The sequence below is a fragment of the Pteropus alecto genome, unplaced genomic scaffold, assembly GCF_000325575.1.
Source record: "Pteropus alecto unplaced genomic scaffold, ASM32557v1 scaffold233, whole genome shotgun sequence".
Taxonomy (NCBI): domain Eukaryota; kingdom Metazoa; phylum Chordata; class Mammalia; order Chiroptera; family Pteropodidae; genus Pteropus; species Pteropus alecto.
This window is the reverse complement of record NW_006434367.1, coordinates 1,922,515-1,935,078: the sequence shown is the minus strand read 5'-3', so window position 1 is coordinate 1,935,078 and position 12,564 is coordinate 1,922,515.

Below are 12,564 nucleotides of genomic sequence, written 5' to 3'. Positions count from 1 at the left end.
GGAATGCTGGGAGGAGACTGAGAGGCTGGAGGAAGGAGAGGGGACCTGCTTGCCTGCTGTTCTTGTCAGCATCACTCTGGCAAACTTCCAGTTCTTTTCCATACCCCGCAAACAAGCTTGCCTATGCCTTGCAGAGGTGGCAGCACTGCCAGGCACCAGCCTTGCCTCCAGGCCCCTCTTCTGAGCCTCTGCTATGTCAGCACACAGCCTTCCAAGTTGCCTGGCTCCCAGCCCCGCGAACCCCCTCCCAGTTGGCAAGTTCTAGCAACACCAGCTTCTGCCTTGTTTCCATAGCGCCTTGTTTCTGTAGCCCTAAGGTTGGGAGCTGCTTCCTACTCTTATTGCCTTTGCTGCCTCCGTTTTCTGTTTTTGCCTTTTTACCTGTTTAACCAATTTCTTAAAGTCGATTCTCTGTTGAAATACCTAACGTTGTTTCTCTTGTCCTGACTGGACCATGTATGATGTCATACTGCTGTGAGTGGTCCAAGGACACTGGCTCTCAAAGGTCAGATTATGGAATTGATATGGATGTGTTTTTGGCCTTGAATGCAGCACTGAGCATCTTGCTAGTAGGAAATGAAACACTAATAATCCATAGCATATGGCAGCATTATTATTAGTCAAATTATCATCAGTGGTTCATTAAGATGAAGTGTCTACTGATATACCTTGAAGGACCAAGTGGCCGCTGCACTTGACTGTCATGGTGTCAATGGCCATTACTAGGATGGTAGGGTGGGGTTGCTACTTCTCACTGCACTGGAGAGCTTACAGAAACAATGTGACAACAATTCCTACAGCTGTTTTTGAGCAAGAAATCCAGTATCTGAGAACATGGCTAGAGAAGTGGGAGATTAGGAGTAATAGATTACATGTCCACTGAAAACTAAATTCAGTAACTTCATACTGGTTTGAATGTGTTTAAAAAAGCCCATTCTGAAATTTTAAGTGCCTTTGAATATGTATTTTTATTACTTCATTATAATATAGTGATTTAAATAAATCTAGCAAACTAATACGTGTCTGGATTTAGGGTACTATTAGACAAAAAATGACTTCTTGATGCTCTATAGCTTATGTCAGAGACTTTGATTCCTAGAGTTGAAAGAGATCATCAAGTCCTCTTACAACACTCATGCAGGCAATTATTTACCTCTACTCAAGGTGTTCAATGACTCTGACTGGGAGAATTTCCAGATCTTGAGCAATGTTCACCTCACTGTAACTTTCTACTATCAGTCCTAGTTTTTGTCCCAAGGAGTTATGTAGACTAATTCTAGCTCAGGGGTGGATCAGGAATTAGTGGAGCTAATCTTATTCAATTTGGGAGTCTCTCAGAAAAAAAAAAAATTATAAACATGAAATTAGGTTGAAGGCTCTGACGAGACCCATGCAAGTGAGGGGCCTGGAAGCTTCTGTTTCATTAGAGCCATAGCAAATCCACCTCTGTTCTGCCCTGGCCTCCTGCAAATTCTTTACATCACCTCATTCTCCAACATGCTGAGAAAGTCTTTTCTTCTTTAGGGTAAGCATCCTTTATCATCCAATTGTTTCCTTGGACATATTCCAGTTTGTCAATGGCCCTCCTAACGAATGGTGTGTAAACAGTAATTGGCCCTGGAAAGGAAGATAGAGAGACAACAGACTGAGATGAAAGGCGTCCCCTCATGAAGTTTTTGTGTCATGTGTGCATGGTTACACATTGTAATGCCTTTAATCACATGCTTAAGTAAATCACTTTTTAGAGCATGCCAAAAACTGAACAAGATACTCCAGGTGACCTGCCCAGACAGGATACAATTTGGATTATAACCTACATGGCTCTAAATATCAGGGAATCATAACACCTTGGTATGCCAATCTCTACAACTGCTAATCAACTCTAAGCACCCACTCCACACTTATAAGTTATGCTTTGGGGCCTAAATGAAAGAGTTTACATTGATTGACCCCTGTTACATTTTTCTTTGCCAAGCTGTCCACAAAATTTTCGAAAGCCTTATTTTATCACCTACTGTGAATTACCCCTCTTGGGTTTGTCATCTGGACAACTGACACAAGCTTTTGTTCACTCAAATGTAAAACCATTGAATGCCTATTAGATTCAAAGACAAAGAAAACCAAATAATTGCACAATGTGATTAAGTCTAGAGCACAGTTGGAGAGAGCTGAGCTGCCCGGATCTGGGGGCCTGGGGAGAGAGAAGGGGAGGGTCCAAGTGGAAAAGTACTAAATATTGAGTCAATGTGGAGAAAATTGTCTTAAAGGCTCCCCAAACAAGGTGATATTGGCAGAGGCCCTGAGAAAGGCCTCATCTGAGATACCTCCCCCACAAAAGGAGGCCTGGGAATGGAGGCATCTAGTCTAGGCCTGTAGATCACCTAGGAACATGGATGAGGCTAGGGAAGTGGAGTGGCATTGGTTACTGAGGCCTCAACTGCAGAAAACTACAGTGTACTGGCTGTGCACCAAGTCTAGCACAAGGAGAGCAGACATCACCCTTCATGAGGCCTGCCAATTAAAACTTTTTAATTGCCTATGGTCAAGTCTGAAAAATCACACATAGAGTTTTGTCCTGGAGCCAGACTCCTCAGATAGAGGTAAAATAGAACATGATTTCTCAACGTCAGTATTATTAACATTTGGAAATGGTTGGAGAATTCTTTGTTTTGGGGAGGCCGTCCAATGCACTGGGGGATGTTTAGCAGTATCTTTGGCCTCCATCCACTAGATGCTGTTATAGTACTTCCTTCTTTGTGACAACTGAAAATGTCCACAGACATTGCCACATGTGCCTTGCGGGGCACAATCACCCTGGTTAAGAACAATGTAATAAAGTAACGTAACACCTCTGCAGCCTGAGTTGCTCAGAGTTCTACTTCTGCGAACCCACTTCTGCCTACCTTTTGGCATTGCCCTGGGAATGTTTCTTCTGCCCAAAATAACCTTTCTTTCTCTAAGAAGCCTTTTTTGACCACACTCCACCCCTTCCTGAGAGCTGATCCTGTCTTTGCTCTGAATTACATACACACTTTCATTATTATTGTCTTAGCCTCTCTGTGACACATTTATTATCTATACAGTTCTGGCACTTAATAGTCACACAGTAAATGTTGAAGCCAAGAGGTTGAGCAAAGAATCAGGAGTTTTCAAAGAATATTGGAAAAGATGGAGTTAGAGAAGTGCAAAAGTAAACCAGCAGAGATGAGTCCTGCTAACAAATAAGAGAATTACAGGGAGAAGCAGCCCTCAGAGTGAAATGCTATTGAGAGCAAGTAGAAAAAAAGATTAAAAAGCATGTGCAGCATTTAGAAGGGCATTGGCGACATTTGCAAGAGCCACTTTGCAGGGTGATGGAAGGAAGCCACATGGCAGCAGGCTGAGGAATGGCTGGGTGGTACTAAGGAGATGGAGGAGTCTTCCAAAGAGATTCAGACAAAAATGGAAAGGTCTTGACTACTAAGGGTGCAAGATCAACAAGGGACATTTAAGAAGAGGGAGATGTCAGCATGTTTATGGGTCGGGCAAGTAGAGTCAGTGGTGATGGGTGCAGGGAATAAAAATACTAGAGAAAGGAGGTAATTGGTGAAGTGAGGTCCAGAAGGAGAATGTAAGGGACAGTGCCAGAGCAGAAAAGGGAGGAAATAGAATAGAGGAGACACACCTCTTCCTTTGACACTGGAAAAAATTGGGCATAGGGGAAAGATGTATGTTACCAGGGTAAAGTGGGACAAATTACCTCCTAGCGAAATAGGAGTCAATACGGAGTTTGAACAGTGAGCAGAGGTTTGGAAATGCCAGCGACGGAGAGAGAAAAAGCATGGCTGAGCAGCCCTGAAGTCGAGGAAATGGAAAGAAGTAGACAACATTTAATGAGCATCTACTGTGGGCTAGGCCTTTTTTACATTATTTCATTTACTCCTTGGAACTGCCCTATGAAGTCGGTATTATATCCACTTTGTAGATAAGCAGTTGAAGACTGAAAGAGGGCAAGTTACTTGCCTAAGGTCCTAGCCAGTAACATATCTGGAATTTGAACCCAGGTTGGTCTGACTCTAAAAGCCAAGTCATTTCCAGTACTCTACTACTGAAGGTTTCAGAGAGAGTTAAGTTAGTAGAAATAGGTACAAGAGAGAAAGAAATATGGACAGTTCAGACAGGAACCGGACAATTGGAAATCAGTTGTAGAGATGACCAAGGGCCGGGCGATGATGGTGTGCACAGGAGGACTGAGGAACTGGAGGAGGGGATGGGCAGTAAAACACACCAGAGGCAGGAGGCCAAGGACCTCTGAGTCAAGCATGTACAGTCTGCCATTAATTTAAAAGTTGGAAAAAAATGCATGTACAGTCTGCCATTATTTTAAAAGTTGGAAAAAAATCTAGAAAAATTGGAAATGTTGAGGTGGAATGAAAAAATTGTAAGCCGGAAGACAAACTTTTTAAGGAATGTGAATGATGACCTTGAAGTTAACACCACAAGGACAGAAAAGTTGCTGCATGGCAGTGGCCTCTCAGGAGGTAGGGTCCTGGCCTGAAGACTGAAGAGTGAGGCATGAGGTAGGAAGATGAGGAAATGTTAACATGTCCTCTTTCTTCCCATCCGGATCCTTCCATCTTATTGCACTGCCTCACTCCTCGCTCCCCACACACACATACACACACACGGGATGTGAAAGAGTATCCAGAAGGCCTGCTTTATTGCTAGGGGACAGCTAGGATTAATTTAGAGCCAGAAGAGAAAGAAGAGCTTACTGTGAAGAGGTTGAGTGGGGTCGGTGGGCAGGCGGAGAGTGGTGTCTAACAGGGAAACTGGCTCATGGAACTGGATAGCCTTCTAGCAAGTTTGCTTTCAGGGTCGATCTAAGCTTTGGATAGTACTGACCATGAAGTGTCCAGGTGCAAACTTCCCTAGTCTACTCCTTTCATGGTCCTTTTATATATACACACACCATTTCCATTGCTGATTGCATTACCTAAGAAGAATAAATGTACTAAAGAAAAGTAACCCACACCCATTCAAATATACTGAAATTTCAGGATGATTTGTCATATTCATGTCCATTCTCCTTCAATGTACTGAACTGCTTCAAGAGAGGACAATGTTGTTTGCTTGATAAAGCAAATCTCTAAAAAGAGTCCCTATGCTCTCTCCTTCACCCAGCAGTCACAGGACATTTATTCTGAAAGAATAAGTCATGGGCAATACTCCCTTTCTCTTTTTGTACTATTTCCAGAAGTTTTCACCTTTAATCATAAAACTATTTGGAATCCTGGGGAAATTACTCTCATTTTAAGTAAAACAGTCTTCTAGGACATGAAGTTAATAAAACTGTATACTGATATAAAATAAGAAACCTAGAACTTGAGCAATTTGAGGGCTGAAGTATGTCATTTGTTAGAAATGTTAGAAAATACATTTGAAAATATTGCAAATAGCCAAATAAAAGGCAAATTAAGTTCTGGAATGCAGATGACGTGAGAAAAGTGCTCATGATATAAACATGAAGTAAGATAGACTTTGTAGAATATAACTTTATTAACAATTTTGATAGAGGTGTCCTATATAGGAATAAAGGAGAACTCTCTGTATACTTTGTTTTCTGTCTCAGTGATACACTCTCCCCACTACCACCATCATCCCCAAGAGAAATATGCTTGGAAGTGTGTGTTGTATGAGTCAACGAATTGTTTAGTGTCCTCAGGATGTTTCTTGTGCAGAGGAAAGATTATTCAGAGCTGACTTTAATCCTAAAAATTAATATTTAATTATTTAGTTTTTAGTTCATATTCTTTTTAGCAAATTTTAACAATCACTATTAAAAGTGATTTTTATTATGATTATTTTCACATTTTGTTAATTAAGTGCCTTTAATCATATTAGATTACATTTATATATTTCATATATAAATATTCACAGATAATTTCTTAACATGGAGATATTGGCAATATGAGTTTGGTTCTCTTTAGCATTTCTTTACTTAATTCTGCATTCTGCTATGGCTAAAAGATGCTCATCCACCAAAGGAACAAAGCTCAACCCATTTCAACAAAGGTGAGATTTCTGCTCCAGGCCTTGGAATTTAATGGAATTCTGGATCATTTTCATATTCTTCCTATCACTGGGACCACAGCTCTCACTGATATGATGATAGTAGCTAATTGAATTCTGTATCTCTCCCCTGGTTTTCATCTGACTCCGCAAATCAGTTTCCAAGGACATTCTAATAGCAATCTTTTGCTGCATCCACCCACCAGTTTGCCATCCTGATTCTCTTATACCTTACATGTTTTCTCCTGTCCAGTCACATTTCCAACTCAATCCACAGTGGTACCTGCTTCATTGTGCAGTGCTACCAACTGAAATAAGTGATGATATCTAACTTTACATCTCTTTCTCCTTGTTTTCTTAACCACCAAGGGCCAATATGCAATGGAAAAATGAATGAATGAATGAATGAATGATATACATGAAGATAAATCCATACTAAAATATGAAATTTATGTTTGTTTTGTTTTCTCCTTTAAATTGGGTTCCTCTCTTGCCAAAAGAGACTCAAAAGTTAGTGCTGATCATAATATCTCCTTTTTATGACACAGACAATTAGAATACACACACATCTCATTTAAATCCCATATTCGTCCTTCAAGGTGAAAAATATGCTAGCTTATTAGTGATGGCTGCTTTAGAAATGGAAATTTTTAGTGAGATTCTATATTTGCTAGCTTTCTTCTGTCAGCTATATATTCCTAAAAAGTATATGCTGTATTCATTCACTTACTTGCTTTCTTTTTCTTTCTCTTCCTGTATGTGTACACACACACACCCACACACACACACACACACACACCCTGTACTAAAAAAAGTATTTTCTATTTTTAAGTTCAAATCAGATTGTTTAAAGTTTAATATAAAATGTTGCCTTTAGGAAAGTATGGCTGAATTTGATAATTGCCAGGAATTTCATTCTAATAAATTTAATCTGTCTTCAAAAGGCATGTGAACTTTTTAAAGTGCTTCTTACAACATAGCTGGTTTAGGAAGGCTCCCTGTTGTTTGTTTCTTGAACTCTAAGCATTGGAGCTAGATGCAGGCTATTACTAAAGAGGGAGTATGGGTATGTGAAAGTATGGATGGAGAAGAAAATATTTGAAAAATGCAGACTGTCAGGTGAAGAAAGAGGCCTAGCAGGAGTGAGCACATTTATGCATTTCCCTCTTTCTGCGGTTACCAAAACCACCTGAAAAAGAGCGTGCATGACTTCAAGGTTCTAACCTGTGTGTCTTCTTATGGCTCCATTTCTATAAGATATTCTGTAATTTGGTACATGCTATATTCTCTTTCAGTGTGGTTTCCGAGCATAGCTCCATTATTAGACTTTTATTGCCTACTCAATCAATACACATATGTCTTCACTGTTTGAAAGTGTCGTCACTGTTAAAGAATCTTCATGAACTTGAAGATAATTTCTTATAAAGTTGAATGCAACTATAATGTCATTCATAGTGCTTCCATAAAAAATACCAGGAATCTTCACGTTTGCTACTTTGATATAGTATTGGGCTTTCTATGTTAACAACATGGAAATATATCAATTTATTAAAACATACTTTCATAAGGAAAAAAAGAGTATATGTATCAACACTTTCAAAAACCAATGATTGTATAATGAAGACATAAAGCTTTGAGATAAATTTTCTTGGCTCAGTGTTAATTGTTTTACCCACTTCAAAATGTCATGTGTTTTGAAAATTGAATCAAATGTAGCAGTCTTATTGTGTACTCCTTTCAAATATTATTAATAACTTTGCAGCATTTTTGCATGTATCAACATACAAACTTTCTCCAGGGTAATGTAATAATGCCTTTTTAGATAAAAAAAAAAGAAAAGAAAAGAAAACTTTGCAAACTGAATGTAAGCTTTCAACAAAAAGGCAGAGAAACATTTTCTTGAAAACTATCTAGTTTCTTCTGAATTTATTACTATGTTTCCACTTCCATTCAACTCCCCAAACTTTCTCTGTTCAAGTAGTGAGATATGAGGGTGGATTACCCTAAGGAGGCGGGGCCATCTATCACAGGAAGAACTCAAAACAAAGCATTGCCCCTTTGGTTAGTGCTGACAAAGAAATTACACATTTTGAAAAAGATATGATGAGACAGAGCGCGTGTACCTCCTGCCCCCAGTAGATGGGGTGCGCGGCGAGAGTGGGGTGAAGATGGGCGGAGAAGGAGCGCAGGGAAGGAAGAGTTAAAGCCTAAGGTCAGGCACCCCGCCCCCTCTCTCAGAAGGGTGGAACTGGGAGCAGCAGGAAAAGATCTTTCCTGGAAAATTTTAGGAAGGGAGCCCCTTCCCTGTGGGACCTGGGAAGCATGTACCGTCCTGGTTTCCTTCCACACGACACCAGCTTGGGGACCTGCACTCAAGCCAAGTAGAAAATGTCCAAGATGACAGTACCAGGCTGGGACTTCCAGTGGGGAGCCTCCCAGAGCCACGTTGCGGCTGAAAGGGCCTGTCTGTGGGCCAAAGCGACCTAGGAGTTGAGGAAGAAATTAGCATGCGACTCAGTCAGTACCTCGACCAGGATGGCCAGGGCTACTCAGTACAGGAGGGCAGGGCTGGCCAAAGGAAGCATCTGCCAGTGCAGGACAGAGCAAGGTCAAAGCAGCAATGTCCTCTCCCAAGGCCAAGCCCCCTTTGCAAAGATCCCCCTAAAGAAAGAAGGACAGCTCAAAGTGAGTTGATTGAATTTTAAACTTGAAATGTCTGAAAAATCATTGACATGTCTGAGTTGTCCTGAAAGTAAGTAGATTCAGTCTTCTGCTATCAGGCAGGAGCAGAAGCTAGAAAGAGAATTCAGTTATGGGGAAATAAAGAGAGTTACATGTTGTACAACTGAGTCTAGAGATTATGAAATATCTGTTCTGTGAGATATTTCATAAACATCATCAGATGCATGGAATTGGAAATATTAGAAATATTTATTTTAAATGATAAATATTTAGGAAGCCTGGGCCCCTTCTTGATGAGACCTATTTATTATAAACAACAAAAAATTATTTTACAGGACTGAGTCCTTGTAGGTTAGAGTTTATCAGAATGAAGGTGGCACCAATTTCATTGTTTTTAGGATCTATATGACTGTGGGATCCGCAGGCACAGAATTATTATAGGAGTGAGTGGAAGGCATAGCAAAGAAAACATAGGAATCCCAGAAAAGCCTTGCAGTGTTCTGAAAGCCAGCATACCATGTGAACTCTCAGGAAGTATCTGGTACAGGTCACACTCAGCAGGGGTGGAGGGGTGCAGAGTGGGTAATGACCATCACATTAACCTTTTCCTCCAGAGTAGGAAAAAGCATCTCCAGTTTTACAGTGGAAATAAATGCTAAGGAGAAATAAGCCTGCAGAGCAAGTTTTTTACAGACAATTCTGCTGGAGCAGAGCTTTTTACAAGGACTTCTAAAATTGTTCTTTGTTGCAGGGTTGTGTATAGAGTATTGGGTGATATTTAAATACAGAGCATTTGTTGATAATCACCTGACTTTATTTAGTGAGAAGTGTGCTAACACTACTGCATAAGTGATGCTGAGTTTGTGGGCAGAAGGATCCCCTCTGCTGTTCTTTTCTGGAGAGCTATGCTGCCTACCACCCTTTACAAAGCCTCTTGGCTGAGAAGAGGTCCTGATAACCCCAAGCATAGCGATGCACAAGGCAAACCTCTTTAGCTCCCAACTGTATCAGTTTGTTAGAGCTGCCATGACACAGTACTACAGACTGGGTGGCTCAACAACAGAAATGTATTTTCTCACAGTTCTGGAGGCTGGAAATCCAAGATCAAGGTGTCCTCAGGTCTAGTTTCTCCTGAGGCCTCTCTCCTTGTCTTGCAGATGACCTTCTCCCTCTGTGTCTGTGTCCAATTCTATTTTCTTATCAGGATACCAGTCATACAGGATTAGGGCCCACCCATGTGACCTCGTTTTAACTTGATTACCTCTTTAAAGGCCCTGTCTCTAAATACGGTCACATTCTGAGGTCCTGGGGGTGAGGATTCAAAATCTTAATGTTGGGGAGAGACAATTCAGCCCATAATACCAACTTTCCACACATGAGGTTAGGAATGGTTAGATATTATCCTGGGCCCAGTTTTTGGGATTTAGATGAGATGGAAACAAAGACATTCATCAAACGTCCAAATCATCACATCTTGGCCCTCGAGAATAACATTAGATTTGAAAGTAACTAGGAAGCTAGAGAAGTAGGTAAAGAAAAACTTCGTTTGACATTTTATTTAGACTTTGCTCTGTTCCAGAAGGACATGAGGGGAGGGGACTGCCAGATTAGTAAGGACATAAAGGGCAAGATGCAGGAGACAAACTCAGTTTTGAGTGTCCTCTCACCCTCTCACTGCCACCCCCTTGCCTCTGGCTCCTGTTCAGAAACCTTGCATACCTCTTCTTGGTGACTAGAGTGCCCACCAAGGCTACATCCTTGGAGTGAAGGGTGTGAACAGACAGACAGGAAAATCTTTCGAGTCAGACAGAGCCTGGTACTCTAGGGGCTTGCCAAAGTTAATGTGATTTCCCACGTTAAAGAGGTAACATGCAAAAAAAGAAAAAATAAAGAAATAAAGCAGCAATGTACAGACTGGCATACAGGGCCTGGTAGTGAAGAACTATTTTATGTTGCCACAGAGAATCATCATTAAAGCTTGAGAAACTTGGATGATTTATTAGAAAAAGCTGCATTCAATAATTAACATATTTATTAAGTACTTAGTATATGCCAAGCCATATACTGATCACTGGAGGCTATACTAGTGAGCAAACTTTTAGTAATATTAATAAACACACAAGTGCCAAGCACATATATCTTAACCCATATAACACAGCCCGCCTTTTTTTTTTTTATAGTTGAAACTGAAGCAAAGAGGTTATTTGTAACTTGCTCAAACCCACACAGCGAGGAAGAACTGAAGCCAGTATTTTAACTTAGGAAAATCTGGTTGGGTCCAAACTTCATACTAGTAAAAACCACATGATTCTGACAAGATATTTGGAAGTTAGGCAATGAAGTTATAAAGTCTTTCTCTCTGTTTAGATAGGCTGAGATCTATAAGAGTTTAAAGATATAACTGAGCTCCCAGATGGGTCCAGATAGGAAGTAGGTGGGGAAGGGTGTTCAGAAAGCAAGCCAAGAAGAGGCCAAAGAGAAATTTTATTCCTTCTTAATTTTGCTAGGCAATCTCTAATGAAAAACTGTCACGAAAATCAATCAATGACTGAATGCATTTAATTTTAAAATATAGCATTCAGAGCAGTCTTAAGTATTTTTAGAAGTCCAGTTCCCTATCTTGAAAATCATGAAAAATATGAAGAAAAATGATGGAGCAGAGCATGCCCTTAGCTGTTAGTAGTAGGAGCAAGGGCAATTCTAGGTCTAGTTTTCTAAGCTGTAGTATGAGGAAACTGGGCAAGGCTAGGGTAGAAACTAAAGCCCTAGCCAGCTCTGGCTTCCTAATTTCTCCTTGTTCTTTGTAATTTTTATGTCTCTTATACCATAGAGTTACACCTAGAGTTTCTCTACAATGAGTGTTGTGAAACTTTATTCAAAATAAAGTGCTCACAGAAAAAAACTAAAATCTTTTAATCCCATCATTAGGTTAGTTGTGTAAAAAATGTCCCATCAAGGTTCTTGTACAAACTCCCATTGTTTTCTCAGGCTCTGAGAGGTGACGCTCCAGAATAATTTTATATGGGTCAGCATCTTTTATAAAAGGGTAGTACGCACAGCAGCTTATGAAATTAACTCCTGGAAGCCACAGAGTCTCTCTCTTGGGAAAAGCCTTGTATTTATTTATGTTTAGGTGGTGTCAGTGTTCAGCGGCGTTAAAGGATCCAAGGTCGAAAAGGTCATTTCTCACTCCGGAGTGGGGCTAGTCCCACAGTCCAGGCTACACCTCGAAGTTCTGAGTTCAGACAGTATACAATCCAGTGCTTGGTTTTTATCTGGGGTGAAAGTTTCTTGTTTGCATCCAAACATTAGGGAACACAGCTTTGTGCTCTCTACTGCCAGACGAGCGCCCGCTGCCGACTGAGCACGCTGAGAATGACACTGGGTATCCAGTGGCCTTCCGCTGAGAGCGACCTGTTGGAGTTGAAGAAAATTCCTTTAGGACCTGGCCGCTCCTCGGGCCACGTGTGTGCGCGGGCCACCAGACCCCGCGAAAGGGCCGTTGGCTCCCCCAGCTGGAGCTGACCCGCAGGCGCCCACAGCACATCGGTGCTACGCCGGAGTCATGGCTTCCGCTGTGCACTCCCATCTGGGCGGCAGTCTAACTCCGGACCCGGTTCCCGCCAAGAAAGAGGAGTTTTGCCCCAGCCCACCGTCCCCAGCACCCTCCCACCTCTCGCCACGCCTGCCAGCAGCTGTGTTCTGCAGGCTAGACAGAGCGCGGGGCGTGGCTCAGGGCGGGGCTGCGGGGGTGGGACTCGGCCGAGCGCGCGACAGGGGCGGTGCTTAACGGGGAGGGCGGGGCCGGGAAGAGTGGAAAGCCGGACTGCG